This window comes from Haliotis rubra, unplaced genomic scaffold, assembly GCF_003918875.1.
Source record: "Haliotis rubra isolate DU_JTF1 unplaced genomic scaffold, ASM391887v1 Scf243, whole genome shotgun sequence".
Taxonomy (NCBI): Eukaryota; Metazoa; Mollusca; class Gastropoda; order Lepetellida; family Haliotidae; genus Haliotis; species Haliotis rubra.
This window is the reverse complement of record NW_025766481.1, coordinates 1,210,879-1,225,959: the sequence shown is the minus strand read 5'-3', so window position 1 is coordinate 1,225,959 and position 15,081 is coordinate 1,210,879. Positions and strand designations below refer to the sequence as shown.

General features: G+C 38.5%; 1 pseudogene; it reads left to right on the top strand.

The window, feature by feature from the left end:
* LOC124278903 overlaps positions 1–15,081 on the top strand; it is a 33,784-nt pseudogene that overhangs the window by 946 nt on the left and 17,757 nt on the right.

The following is a 15,081-nucleotide window of genomic DNA, read 5'->3' as shown; positions in this document are numbered from 1 at the left end:
TTATTTGCGGGTGTGTACTGAGAATATTGGCGAACAAGTTTTTAGTTCGCGGTCGTTTCGTTTTAAGCTACATAAACTAATTGAAGATTATATATTTAGAAACCTGAGAATTAATTCATTCCATACATAATTCAAATGACATGTAAATCCGACTTGTTGAATAATTATTGCAAGTTTTATTTGGGGATGTCATTATGCTGCTCTCCTGTCGAATGGGTTCGACGGTAGCATTGAGAGGATTAACTACATAATCCGATCATTGTTTGCTTTTTACGCTACGCCGGTTTTCATTGTTATCGTCAGCCATTGTTGCTTTCTGCCTACCGGAACACGAGTGAGCTTAGTTCGTGAGGTCACTTCCGTAAACATATGGACTTTCCTATTGATCATGTAGACTGATGGATGAAATGATGCATGTAATTAAGAAATACTGTTCACTCTACCACCATGTAAAGTGTAATAAAACACATTTTCGCGCTGAACTATCATAGTTAAAGCACGAGGTCGCTTGCGTTAGGCATCGTGATGTAGGTTACCAAGGGTACGTTCAATTACGAGGGGGAAAAAAAGTGTACATTGTCGTCTGATAAAGTACTGTCGGTGCCTTGGAACTATCATCAAAGTAATTAGAATTAGAATCTTAGAATTGCTCTCAAAGAAAGAACAAAACACTTACCAAAATTATAGATGTACGTGTTGTTGGAACATTGAATATTGTACTGGACGCACATTTGCAACTAAAACCCTGGATTAGATTTGATATTGAAGTGATGTTGTTTTTTCTTGGTTTTTTTCATTAAGACTAAATATTACCAGCCGATTAGCAATTTGGGTTAGTTTTAAATGATTAACTGATTTATTCTGGCACTGATAATGATTGCAAAATGAGATGTGCATTGATTGTACATACACAAAGATGACTATTTTAAACTTCAGCATCAAACAGATCATGAAAAGCTCATGACTTCACTCCCTAGGAATGTCGACCACCTCCGTGGTGTAGTGGTTATCTCAGTGAGCTAGCACTATAAAACCAGCTTAAGTCTGGGCTAGTACAAGCAGCTGCACATACACATACACGCATGCACGTCGTCATATGAGCGAAATATTCTCATGTACGACGTTAAACCCAATTTCACCTCACCTAGGAATGTCACAATAGTGAACAATTAAGACAACTGGTTTCGCTTACACACATGATTTTATTATAGACCCATAAACCACAACCGACTGAAACATCAGCTGGTAACAAAAAAGCCATTGTGTGTCCCCGAGCTAGTAGCAACATGTCAACATGACACCTGTCACATCACATGGATATTGCTTCTTGTTGCAAGCTAGGCAGTAGTTTAAGGTTGTCCTTGTCAACGTGACCCACGACAGTCCTCTAAAGTTGACATACTAAACCGGGACACACCTGCAAAGTGGGACTATATGTTTGTACAGTTTGTTTAAAGGCATATAGATAAGCCAGGGATTTAAAAGATTATCTTAACACGTTTAGAGGCCGATATTCCACGGCTGGTCAGCCGCAGCATCAGTAAGTTACAAATTTCATTATTAATATTACATAGTAATTACTAATGTTATGACCCTGTTTAAAGTCATCTTGCTGTGACAGCTTGTGTGTATGTATATTGCAACGTTCACTGCATATGGATATTAACCAACAACTTGTGAAATATACAGGGACAGAAATACAATCTCTTTAATGGTGCCATTGGGCACCAGACAGATAATTTCCGTGTGTCTGTGAAACTATGTATGCCCATAATGAATCGATAGCACTCGGTGAAACCTAATGTTAACACTAGGTTATACTTGGGTGTGTTAACACTGGGTTATACCTGTGTGTGTTAACACTGGGTTAGACCTGTTTATGTTAACGCTAGGTAATCCCTGTATGTATTAACACTGGGTATACCTGACTGTGTGTTAACACTATGTTATACCTGTATGTCTTAACACTGGGTATACCTGTGTGTGTTAACACTAGGTTATACCTGTATGTCTTAACACTGGGTATACCTGTGTGTGTTAACTCTAGGTAATACCTGTATGTCTTAACACTGGGTATACCTGTGTGTGTTAACTCTAGGTAATACCTGTATGTCTTAACACTGGGTATACCTGTGTGTGTTAACTCTAGTTAATACCTGTATAACACCTGTATGTCTTAACACTGGGTATACCTGTGTGTGTTAACTCTAGGTAATACCTGTATGTCTTAACACTGGGTATACCTGTGTGTGTTAACTCTAGGTAATACCTGTATGTCTTAACACTGGGTATACCTGTGTGTGTTAACTCTAGGTAATACCTGTATGTCTTAACACTGGGTATACCTGTGTGTGTTAATGCTAGGTAATACCTGTATGTCTTAACACTGGGTATACCTGTGTGTGTTAACTCTAGTTAATACCTGTATGTCTTAACACTGGGTATACCTGTGTGTGTTAACTCTAGTTAATACCTGTATGTCTTAACACTGGGTATACCTGTGTGTGTTAACTCTAGGTAATACCTGTATGTCTTAACACTGGGTATACCTGTGTGTGTTAACTCTAGTTAATACCTGTATGTCTTAACACTGGGTATACCTGTGTGTGTTAACGCTAGGTAATACCTGTATGTCTTAACACTAAGTATACCTGTGTGTTAATGCTAGGTAATACCTGTATGTCTTAACACTAAGTATACCTGTGTGTGTTAACTCTAGTTAATACCTGTATGTCTTAACACTGGGTATACCTGTGTGTGTTAACTCTAGGTAATACCTGTATGTCTTAACACTGGGTATACCTGTGTGTGTTAACTCTAGTTAATACCTGTATGTCTTAACACTGGGTATACCTGTGTGTGTTAACTCTAGGTAATACCTGTATGTCTTAACACTGGGTATACCTGTGTTTGTTAACACTAGGTTATACCTGTATGTGTTAACACTAAGTATACCTGTGTGTGTTAACTCTAGGTTATACCTGTATGTGTTAACACTGGGTATACCTGTGTGTGTTAACACTAGGTTATTTCTCTGTGTTGCTACTTGGCTCTTCCTCTAAAGTTGTTATCATGTTGCAAAACTCTAGTTAAATTATGTCTTAACACTTTGTTTTACCTGTGTGTGTTTAGGAGTTTATACCTGTATGTCTTAACACTGGGTATACCTGTGTGTGGCTCTAGTTAATACAGTTTGTTCTGGTATAATCAGGCAGTAATCTATGTACATCATGTCTTAACACTGGGTATTACATGTTAATTAACACTAGGTTTACCTGTATGTCTTAACACTGCCATGCCTGTGTGTGTTAACTCTAGGTAATACCTGTATGTCTTAACACTGGGTATACCTGTGTGTGTTAACTCTAGGTAATACCTGTATGTCTTAACACTATACCTGTGTACTTGCATAGTATGTCTTAACACTGGGTATGTGTTGTTAACACTAGTATGTGTTGCACTTAACACTAAGTATACCTGTGTGTATAACACTCAAGTTAACCTGTAAAACATAACACTGGGTATACCTGTTGTAATTAACATAAACCATGACAGCTATATTGATGAACATTCCACTTCCAGGAATACCTGTACTCTGTGTGTAGTGACACTAGGTTACAGTGTGTTGAATTTCTTAAAGTTATTATCACGTAACCAAATGATAAATTAACCCACCAGTTTGTTTTCTGAGCCAATTTAGGAGTTTAATGTGACTGTCACGCCATGAAACATGGCCAGGCTATGGCAGTTTGTTCTGGTATAATCAGGCAGTAATCTATGGACATCATGCTTCACTGAGAATTACATTTAATAAACAGACCGGACTGAAGCGGAACAAACATGTCAGGAGAAGGTGGTTGTTTCATATGGCAGAAAGTTTGAGCCTGTATCTGTGAATTGCTTTAAATCATCAGATAAAAGAAATATTCACTTGTTTCATAGAATTTGTATTTCAGTGTGTGGTATTCTCTGTGTCTGTAAGTAGGATTTCGTGTATACTTGTACACGTAAAGAAAAAACAGCTGATTGATTGTAAAGCAGTACAAAGTTTAGAAACGAGCCAGCATTACTGTTTACATGAAGTCATGACTAGGCCTTTAGAACATCATTACATGATCCTCATATTTTCTTCTCATTTTCACTGATAACAACTTCTCTTTTTCTTCCCATTTCTTTGTAGCACATGCATTCACACCTTAGTTAAGGCCTGACGTACTTGTTGTCTGTCATCAGCTGATAAAGACAGTGCCCCTACATTGTACTTTTACCACGTTTTGGTCCCTGCCTCATCAGCTGATAAAGACATTTCAAGATATCTTTGATTTTATAATCAAGTCAGTCAATCTTCCATACTATGCTGCTATTATTTAGTGTCCCCTTACCAAAATTTACACAAAAATGTGATCATATTGCTGGCGAGCTAGTGTGCCTTATGACTCAGTACCTAGTACTTAATACATGAAACAGGAGAACACGTTAACACATTTGTCATTGTTGTTGTTTGAAAATTTTATTGTAAAAAAATAAATATTTCAATGTTTAGCTATTCTATTTTAATTGAGATATATTAATGGAGATATGTTAATAACTGATGTGCTGTGGCCTGATCATGCTTATTGTGTCATAACGTGCAATATTAATGTTTTGTATTATTCACAGTAGGATGCTTTGGTAATGTGTAACAGTCTGGCATTTAACACCATCTGTCACATGTATGAGTGTTCACATGATTCTGTATCACCTGTGAGGCACCAGTAATTAACTCATAGTTTTACCTGTACAAGGCAAGCACTGGGCAGCATCTGGTTTTGGGCTGACAGGTAATTTAGAATTGGATTGGATTGGATTTAAGAACGAATTCCCATCTCTCTGGAAGGGGTGTTGGAGTAGCATAGTGGTTAAAGACTTAAGACCCAGGCTTGATTCCCCATGTGGGTACAATGTGTGAAGCCCATTCTAGTGTCCCCCGCCATGAAATTGCTGGAATATTGCTTAAATCGGCGTAAAACCATACTCACTCACTCACCCATATATCTGGAGTTTGTAGTAATGTTTATTTGATGCCTGAGTCCTGTGTTGCTTGTAAGTATGAAATATGAAACTGAAAAGCACTGATCATTGGCTAGATGTTTCTGATTTTTTCAAATGTTTCTCTTCATTTTCTCAACATGCTCAAACTGTTGAGAAGTTAGTAATCTAGGAGAAGGTAGATATGTATGTAAAATGTAAAGAAAGTTTTTGATGAAGAATAGTGAAAGAAACAGGTGTAAAGTTCCCTCCCTTTCTTTACAGACATGCACCTGTGGCACCTCATTAAAAGTTGATGTGTTTTGAAGATATTTAGGTACATTTTGAATATAGTATTTAAAACAATTTATGTATATTGAGAGTAAAAGTAAATGGTTGTTTTTACATGTTGCTTTTAAAATATGAGCAGCTTTTCAATTTTCAGTGTTTCAATTTTTGGGAATCAATGGAATATGTACCGTATATAAAATATTGACATGTTTTACTGAAACCACCACTGACGTTTTTCCCAAACCACTATATATAACACAATATCTGACTGGAAAAATATAACTTTTGTAGTTCAAGTAACATGGTTAAGATAGGCTGCTCTAAGTTCCATTAATTGCTGTAATCAATATGACACTTTTACTTATCTTTTACCAACACACATTCAGACTGTGTGTTTCTTGAGCGATAATGAAAGGTAAATAACTACAGGTTGTTTTCATACGTGTTGATAGCTGCTGATGCCCTTCATTATGAGAGGTACTGTATTCAGTCTAAGTAAACTTAGGCTCAGTATTACTCGTTACACTGCTATAGTGAGTCTAACAAAACCTTGTAGAAGGTCGCGTCAGCTAACCTTTTGGACTGACCAATCAGAACACAACTTACCAAATCGCGAAAGTTAACATTCGCACAGACCGTTTGAACCTTTACCTCAAATACTCGACCGATTACAAATGCTATTTTGCGCACGATTGCTTCCGAGTGATACATGAAATGAGTAACTGGTCGCTGAAAATAGTGTTTTTGTCAATATTCAAGGATGTCATCTTTCGAAAATATAAGCAAATAGTAACCATGTTATTAGAAAGCCATAAGCGTATATACTGCAGGTCAAATATCTGTGTTTTATGCAGATTTTCGTTTGTTGATAGATCAGTATCAGCAACCAGGGAGAAAATTCAAAAACTGTTTTGTAAGTCCCACCGAACCCTAACAAGTAGTCGTTGTCTGATTGGTTAAATCCGTTTGGCCATCTCACGTTTGATTGGACGGTCATAGGTCGCTCAAAGGTTAGCTGACGTGACCTTCTACTAGGTTTTATTAGACTCAGTATAGCAGTGTAACGAATAATACTGAGCCTAAGTTTACTTAGACTGTGCTGTACTGTAACAGTTGTGACAGGTCCCTCAACCATATCAAACTGTACACTTGGCCTGACTGACCCATGCTGTTGCAGCAAGAATAGTGTGGACACGGACACTTTGTGTGATAGTAAAGAACGACTTCAACACAATGCTGCTATTTCAAGCCCTTTGTTGTCACTTCCATCTGAATCGTCTACTGGTAGATAGTGTCTGTCCTCTGACTAAGAATAATATGGAGCCAGTCAACTGTATTGTAATGGTCATGGGGGTATGTTATATTGCCTGTAATTTGGAAATTGATAGTATATACAGACTGTTGTGAGTGTTATATGAATCGGTGTTGTGTAGACCAGTACTGTAGACTCTATCATTCCCTTTATTGCAGTGGTATAAAGCCAGCCATCTAAATACCTACTGGTATATGTAACTTCTTTGAGTACCATTTTAAAAGTTGGTAAGTACAATGATGACAAAATTTTATGGATAATTTGCAAAATAAAGGAATTTGTTACCCATAAAAATTGTAATTATTACTGGTATGTGCATTCTGTTTTAGGAGTCATAATGGTATCTGTTGCCTGTAATCTTAGTCTTACTGGTACAGGGATGGGGATAGAGAACTTTGACAATGGGCCATTTTCAGGATTATTAATTTAGAATGGACCATTGCCCTTCCATCAATAGTAAACTTCAAAATTTTAATGGGCCATTTTTCATTCTAAGGTGCAAAATGGCCCATGGCCCCTGCCTTTCCCAATTCCTGCTGGTAATAATGATATCTGACAAGTTTCTGCATCTTATTGACTAGCATCATCTCAACAAATTGAATAATGGACAAACGTTTGTGGATACTGCTAAGCAATGGATCTGTATACAGGCTGAAGCTGAACTAGCATGACTGTACTCAGCAATGGATCTGTATACATGCTGAAGCTGAACTAGCCTGACTGTACTCAGTAATGGATCTGTATACATGCTGAAGCTGAACTAGCCTGACTATACTCAGCAGTGGATCTGTATATATGCTGCAGCTGAACTAGCCTGACTGTACTCAGCAAATGATCTGTATACAAGCTGAAGCTGAACTAGCCTGACTGTACTCAGCAATGGATTTCTATACATGCTGAAGCTGAACTAGCCTGACTGTACTCAGCAATGGATTTCTATACATGCTGAAGCTGAACTAGCCTGACTGTACTCAGCAATGGATTTCTATACATGCTGAAGCTGAACTAGCCTGACTGTACTCAGCAGTGGATCTGTATACATGCTGAAGCTGAACTAGCCTGACTGTACTCAGCAGTGGATCTGTATACATGCTGAAGCTGAACTAGCCTGACTGTACTCAGCAGTGGATCTGTATACATGCTAAAGCTGAACTAGCCTGACTGTACTCAGCAATGGATTTCTATACATGCTGAAGCTGAACTAGCCTGACTGTACTCAGCAATGAATCTGTATACATGCTGAAGCTGAATTAGCCTGACTGTACTCAGCAGTGGATCTGTATACATGCTGAAGCTGAACTAGCCTGGCTGTACTCAGCAATGGATTTCTATACATGCTGAAGCTGAACTAGCCTGACTGTACTCAGCAATGGATTTCTATACATGCTGCAGCTGAACTAGCCTGACTATACTCAGCAATGGATCTGTATACATGCTGAAGCTGAACTAGCCTGACTATACTCAGCAATGGATCTGTATGCATGCTGCAGCTGAACTAGCCTGACTGTACACAGCAGTGGATCTGTATACATGCTGAAGCTGAACTAGCCTGACTGTACTCAGCAGTGGATCTGTATACAGGCTGAAGCTGAACTAGCCTGACTGTACTCAGCAATGAATCTGTATACATGCTGAAGCTGAATTAGCCTGACTGTACTCAGCAGTTGATCTGTATACAGGCTGAAGCTGAACTAGCCTGACTGTACTCAGCAATGAATCTGTGTACATGCTGAAGCTGAATTAGCCTGACTGTACTCAGCAGTTGATCTGTATACATGCTTCAGCTGAACTAGCCTGGCTGTACTCAGCAGTGGATCTGTATACATGCTGAAGCTGAACTAGCCTGACTGTACTCAGCATTGGATCTGTATACATGCTGAAGCTGAACTAGCCTGACTGTACTCAGCAGTGGATCTGTATACATGCTGAAGCTGAACTAGCCTGAATGTACTCAACAATGCATCTGTATACATGCTGCAGCTGAACCAGCCTGACTTGATGTTAACCATTGTATGAAGATCCATGCTACATAGGCATTATTCAGTGCACATATGTTGTCCAATAACATTATTTGATCTATATTAAATCACCATAATGAAGGTGAATGTAATAGAGTATGATTAATGTGTCTTGAATATACTAGAGTGAGAAATGAATGTATGCTTCAATAACTTGTCAACAGACCATCTGGTGAACAGCTGCTAATAAATCTCTGCAAGGCTTGTCCTATGAAACATAGTTATGGCACTTCAAGGTACTTCCTGCAGTTCTGCTTCGTTCAGGCAACTCATATGTTTATCACTGGGGACCCTTATATAATAATATATACTGAGGGAAACAAGGGAACACTTCATTACAGTAATCGTTTATTTCTCTGATTTCACCCACAGTGCAACGAATAGAGGACCACTTGTGTTTTCATGTGTTCCCTTATTTGTTTCCCTCAGTATATACACCAGGGGCATGTTCTAACACATGTGGAGGTGTATGTGGATCTGTTATCTCCCTGTCAGGGGTAGTCAGTATAACATTGCCTCATGAATATGTAGGAATCATTGAGAGGTGTTATTTCATCGCAGGTATCAAGCTGTCCGAGCTGTCACAACACTCACAGAAATGAATAGTTAAAGGCACAGTGATGATAAATGGAGACAGATGTTGCTGGAGATTAAATTCCCAGCCACTTGGTTGCAACCAGATGAGTCTGTAATCAAAGTGGCTAATGTTCCCCTCCACTGACTTTCTCCCACTGGCTGGATGCCTGGAAGCAGGAGGCAGGTCATGTGTAGTGTTGGGGATTAGTTGAAGTCTCACAATTGATGATTGATTCACTACCAAGGTGATATCAGCAAAAAAAATTGGTAAGGCCAGACCAAATTTATTTCTTGTTTTGCAGATCCTCCGGTTGTATTTTTTTAAGAATACGAAAACAAAATTAAAATGATTTTTCTCCTGCTCAAAACATAAAGTCCTAATGTTTTTATTGGCCCAAAATGTAAATTTACACAAAGTTTTGTTTAGATTGTTTTTTGCCCCATATACACTTCATAAATTGCCAAAAGTGAAATACTTTTAGTACTTAAAAGGAATATTACTTTGACTGGTGATTTCTTTTCCTGTAGGTTTTCTGAGGACAGAAATCCGTAAAACAAGAAATAAAATTGGTCTGGCTGACGCCTTAGCATAATTTTTCAGTTTTCAGTGTAAAATGATGCAACTTGCTACTTTAAAGTGATGACTAATATGTCATAAACATAAACTTCCTGCAGTCTTCAAGAAATATGCAGTCATGACTTTTCAGTAAATGAAGTGAGTTTTCTAGGAATGAAACATGTTTTCCAGCCCTGACAACTTCTAAGATATGTTCCATTGTCAAATGTTTCAAACACTAAAACAGTAGTGACATAATCGTTTGTGTTCGATAAATAGAAACTGTGATTGATTGCTTGGTTGTTTGATAAGTGCAACCAATTTTCGATTATTTCAATTAATCGGAACACCACTAGTAATGTGAGGAAGTTATTGGTCTCGTTAAGGATGTTACCTGGTTACAGCTTAAACATTAGATTGTGCTTATATTTCCATAAACAATGTAACAATATGCTCAGGTACAGGACAACAGGCGATTTTTATCAGTTCCCTTCTCTAACCCACTAAATGTGTTTACCCCACTTAACCTGACAGTGACATCATGCTGTATGTGTTATTATTACACCTATGCAATTTAGACTTGAACTTGCTTTCATTAACATTCACACAGTGACACTGTTATGTGGGCAGTATATCTTTTTTCTACAACAATGACATATCAGTTGTGATGTCCTGAAACACTGGATCCACGATTCTGTTGTATTTCACCGATGACTGTGACTGGTTTATAAGAAACCATATGATGGATGTCCAAAGTGAGGCAGTGGTGGCGGGCTGATCATTTGTTCCAGCTTATAATGGTCAACATGAAAGAGAAGGACATATGTATAGTTATACTGCTGCTATACTGCTGTATAGGTTTCAAACAATAGTTATGGCAATGTTTAGTTTCCAATGTACAGGATATTAGAAAAGAATAAAAATATAACAAGGTTTGTTATTATATCTTTTTAAATCAAAATCTTCATAGAAATTCATATGAGAATGATGCTGCCCTTTGTTTCATTGACAAAACTACTGTAATCTCAGGAAGCAATTTGGGGCATGGTGGGCGAGCTGTCTAAAGCATCAGACTAGTGATTCAGCAAGCTTGAAGTGCTGGGATCAGCCCTCCTGTGACTGGGTGTAAAAACCTTGGAGTCAACTTTGTGTGCAGACTCTTTCAGTGTTGTCACAACATGTGCGCTATATAAATATCCTATAATAAATAATGTTATATTTCTCTCACATTGTTATCTCCCCTTGTTATCCCCCTCAACGCGTTTTGCGGGGGTGGGTTAAAATGGACTCCGTCCGTGCATCCGTCAGTCCGTCCGTGCACATTTGTCTTTTCCGGAGCAGAAGTCTAAAACCGTTCACTATTTCTTCACCAAACTTGGCACATAGATAGATCTGGTGGTGTACTGGTGCCTTTTGGTAGTTTTGGAATTCTGAATAAAATATTTTTGACGTTTCCATCGCAACAAGTTTGACTTAGCCTGAAATTGTGGTAGTGCTCTTTTCCGGAGCAGAACTCTAAAACTGTTCACTATTTCTTCACCAAACTTGGCACATAGATAGATCTGGTGGTGTACTGGTGCCTTTTGGTAGTTTGGGAATTCTGAATAAAATATTTTTGGCGTTTCCATGGCAACAAGTTTGACTTAGCCTGAAATTGGTGGTTGTGCTCTTTTCCGGAGCAGAACTCTAAAACCGTTCACTATTTCTTCGCCAAACTTGGCACATACATAGATCTGGTGGTGTACTGGTGCCTTTTGGTAGTTTGGGATTTCTGAATAAAATATTTTTGGCGTTTCCATGGCAACAAGTTTGACATAGACTGAAATTGGTGATAGTGCTCCTTTCTGGATTAGAACTTTAAGAACCTTTTAATACTCTCCTTCCACTTTTCTATATACACACCTTAATATTTGACATAAACATAACTCGTAGACATAATCATGAAGAGTATTTAGCCATTGCGGGGGATATTGATGACTTTGTCTTCTTGTTGTTTTTAATTCCTCACTCAGCAATATTCCAGCTATTTGGCAATGGTCTGTAAATAATTGAGATGAATGAGTCTGGATCAGACATTCCAGTGATCAATAGCATGAGCATCAATCTACGCAATTAGGCCACCTGATCCTGTTAGTCACACCTTAAGAAAAGCATGGGATACTGAAGATCAGTTGTAACCCCAGTCTTCACAGGTTGACGGCACCTGACCATGTTGACTTTGACATCTTTGCAATGGGGTCTGTATGTACAGTGGCTGTCAATGACTGTCAATAACTGTAACTAGCAATACCTGTATACAACATTGTATATCACAGTACCAGTATACACAACACTCATGATTTCTGTTAAGGACACATTTTTTCTTTTATGGCTTTATACAACTAGTTGCTTAGAAGTTAGTACTTATCATGGGGCCCTCTATTATCTAGTAATTAATGTTATCGCTATCAGGATTATGAACGCCCACTGACATTTGGCATTTTATATAGATTTTCAGTTGACTGATCTTTAACATTAATTTCTGTTGCAAATAATGGGGCACATATAATCACAACTCGTTTAATATGATCGCAGCAATCCCGATTGCCTCGTTTGTCCCGGAAATTTAAGCAACTCTCTATTATCGCGTTATTATCGTTTCTAACTATGGCACGCGATACTTAAGCAAATGACACTGTCAAACGTTTACTTAAGACACGGAACGAATCTAAATAGTTTTATTATTAAAAAAATATTTAGGAATTAATTATGATTACTAATATGATCATGTTTTTAACCAAAACATCTGAAACTTCCATTAATTTGGATACAAGGTAACAATAACGTAACAAAATAATTTTTACCGCCTTAAAACGTGTCATACAATTTGCTGCCATGTGCTGGTTGAAGTTGCACAATACGTCACTTCCTGTTATAGTTTTAAGATGGAAAATATGCAAATGACCTAATAGTTGTCGCAGGATTACTCGTGACGAAGTAAGTTTTGATTCGTGCAATATGCAATGGTGGTAGGCATCATACTAGTTTCAAAATGTTCCGGAAGTTACTGCAAAGATGAATACTTAAATATTTCTACGATAAGATATGACATTCCAATGAAATAAATGACTTTTTCAAAAAAAGTTGAATTTTTCTATGTACTGGTAATTTGAATGCGTAGAGTCCCAGTATACTATGATTTGTTACGTGTGGATTCCCAACATGAAACTAAATAGTTAACCGTGAATCAGTCCATAACAGAACTGTGGATGAAACCAACAAACAAAGCTAGGTGTAATTAACAATTGTATTCTAAAATGAACTAAGTTCATAAATCATTACAAATTCAGTACAAAGGTATCACTATGGCAGTACAAAATATAGGTGCAGTACAAATTCCGAGGCAGCAAGAGCAGTGATTGTAGCAATAGAGACAGTGATGGTAATATTCACCTCTCAGCAACAACACTAGCCTTGCTCCAAGGCTGTACTCAATGCTGACTTAGCCCATGGATGTATAGTCATTCTGTCCTTCAAACAGGCAAGTCAGTAGAAGCAGACAGTATTGTCATTTAAACTATGAATTTTAACGTGAGAGACATGTGCAAGTCTACAACAGGGCCTGTAACTAGGGCATGGCAGGGTCTTCACACACAAGGCTGGTCTTCTGGTCACTTGAGATGTAATGTGAAGTGAGAGGCAATAAGCAGCTCCTCACATATACAAACAAGAATGCCTAGAAAAGTACACTGTATTCAGTCACTATCTTGAGATGCCCACAGCATTGTAGCACATGTCTAAATATGGCACACGATTGGCCCTCACTGACTACATGTACAACTTCTTTGATTGGCATTCTAGTAGTTGGGTAGATCAAGAATGAGGACTATTTTTATGGATATACAACTTCTTTTTTCTATATAGGTGACATTTTGACATAGATCCTAATGTCGTTGTCAAGCAAGTGGTACATGAGAGGTAATATTGTGTGACATATATATGGGACAGCGGTCTGTAAATACTGAATAATGGTACTACTTTCACAAGTTACATGTTTATCTTGTTGGGACAGTTAGTCATGAATTAATGTTGATGTGATCGTGACAAGAGACACAACTAAGTGCCACTGTGTTCCCGAATGGGCCACTCGGCTTCCAAACACACTTTTCACACTAACGGATTATCATAGATCTGAGATATCCTTGGATTTGCTGGTTTAATAATTTGACATGGTCAAATTACATTGATATAAACTATTTTTAGGCATAAGCAAACCCATTTGAGAATTGCACACCTTTGCGAATTGCTTGGTTTGAGAACAACTGATCCAAAAGAATTGAGCCATCATTTTGTGACTGACGCTGAAGGCAGTTTTCCATTATATGCTATTAAAAGTAGGGGATATGCCATGTATGCTTTTTGCATGATGTGCATATGTGTGCACGTTTCACAGTCAGAAATTAACAGATTACAGTCACGATATCGATAGACCAGGGGAGAAAATTGGCGCTAAAGACCGTTTCATCAGTATGACTGTGTTACAAAACTATGTGCCTCTAAATATTCTGAAGATGAGTACCCGTGAAGGTCTGAGTTAGAATATTGATCTTCAGCAATCCAATTTTGTCGTAAGAGGCGACTAACAGGATCTGGTGGTCAGGCTCGCTGACTTGGTTGACACATGTCATCGGTTCCCGATTACGCAGTTCGATGCTCATGCTGTTGATCACTGCATTGTCTTGTCCAGACTTGATTATTTACAGACCCCCGACATTTAGCTGGAGTATTGCTGAGTGCAGCGTAAAACCAAACTCACGCACTCATTCTGAAGATAAGCTTCACAAAGCTGCAAATGTTGGAGTGTGTGATGACTCATAATCCCCAGTTGACCGCCTCCGTGGTGTAGTGATTAGAGCGTCCGCCCGGAGAGCGGAAGGTCGCGGGTTCGATCCCCGACCGCGTCATACCAAAAGACGTTAAAATATGGTACTTGTTGGTCCCTGTCTGGCGCTCGGCATTAATGGGTACAACAAGGACTGGTCGGCTCGGAGTCAGTATAATGTGTCTGAGTGGGGTATTCATGCTTCACTGCGGCATGGTATCTCAGTGAGCTAGCACTATAAAACCAGCTTCAGTCTGGGCTAGTACAAGCAGCCGCACATACACATACACCCGCATGCATCGTCATATGAGCGAAATATTCTCAAGCACGACGTTAACCCAATTTCACCTCACCTCACCTCATAATCCCCAGATGGAACCTTTATGCCCACGTCCAAACGTTATACCACGGTTGTCGGACCTTCATGTCACTGTAAGACGTCGTTGGTGTCACATTACTG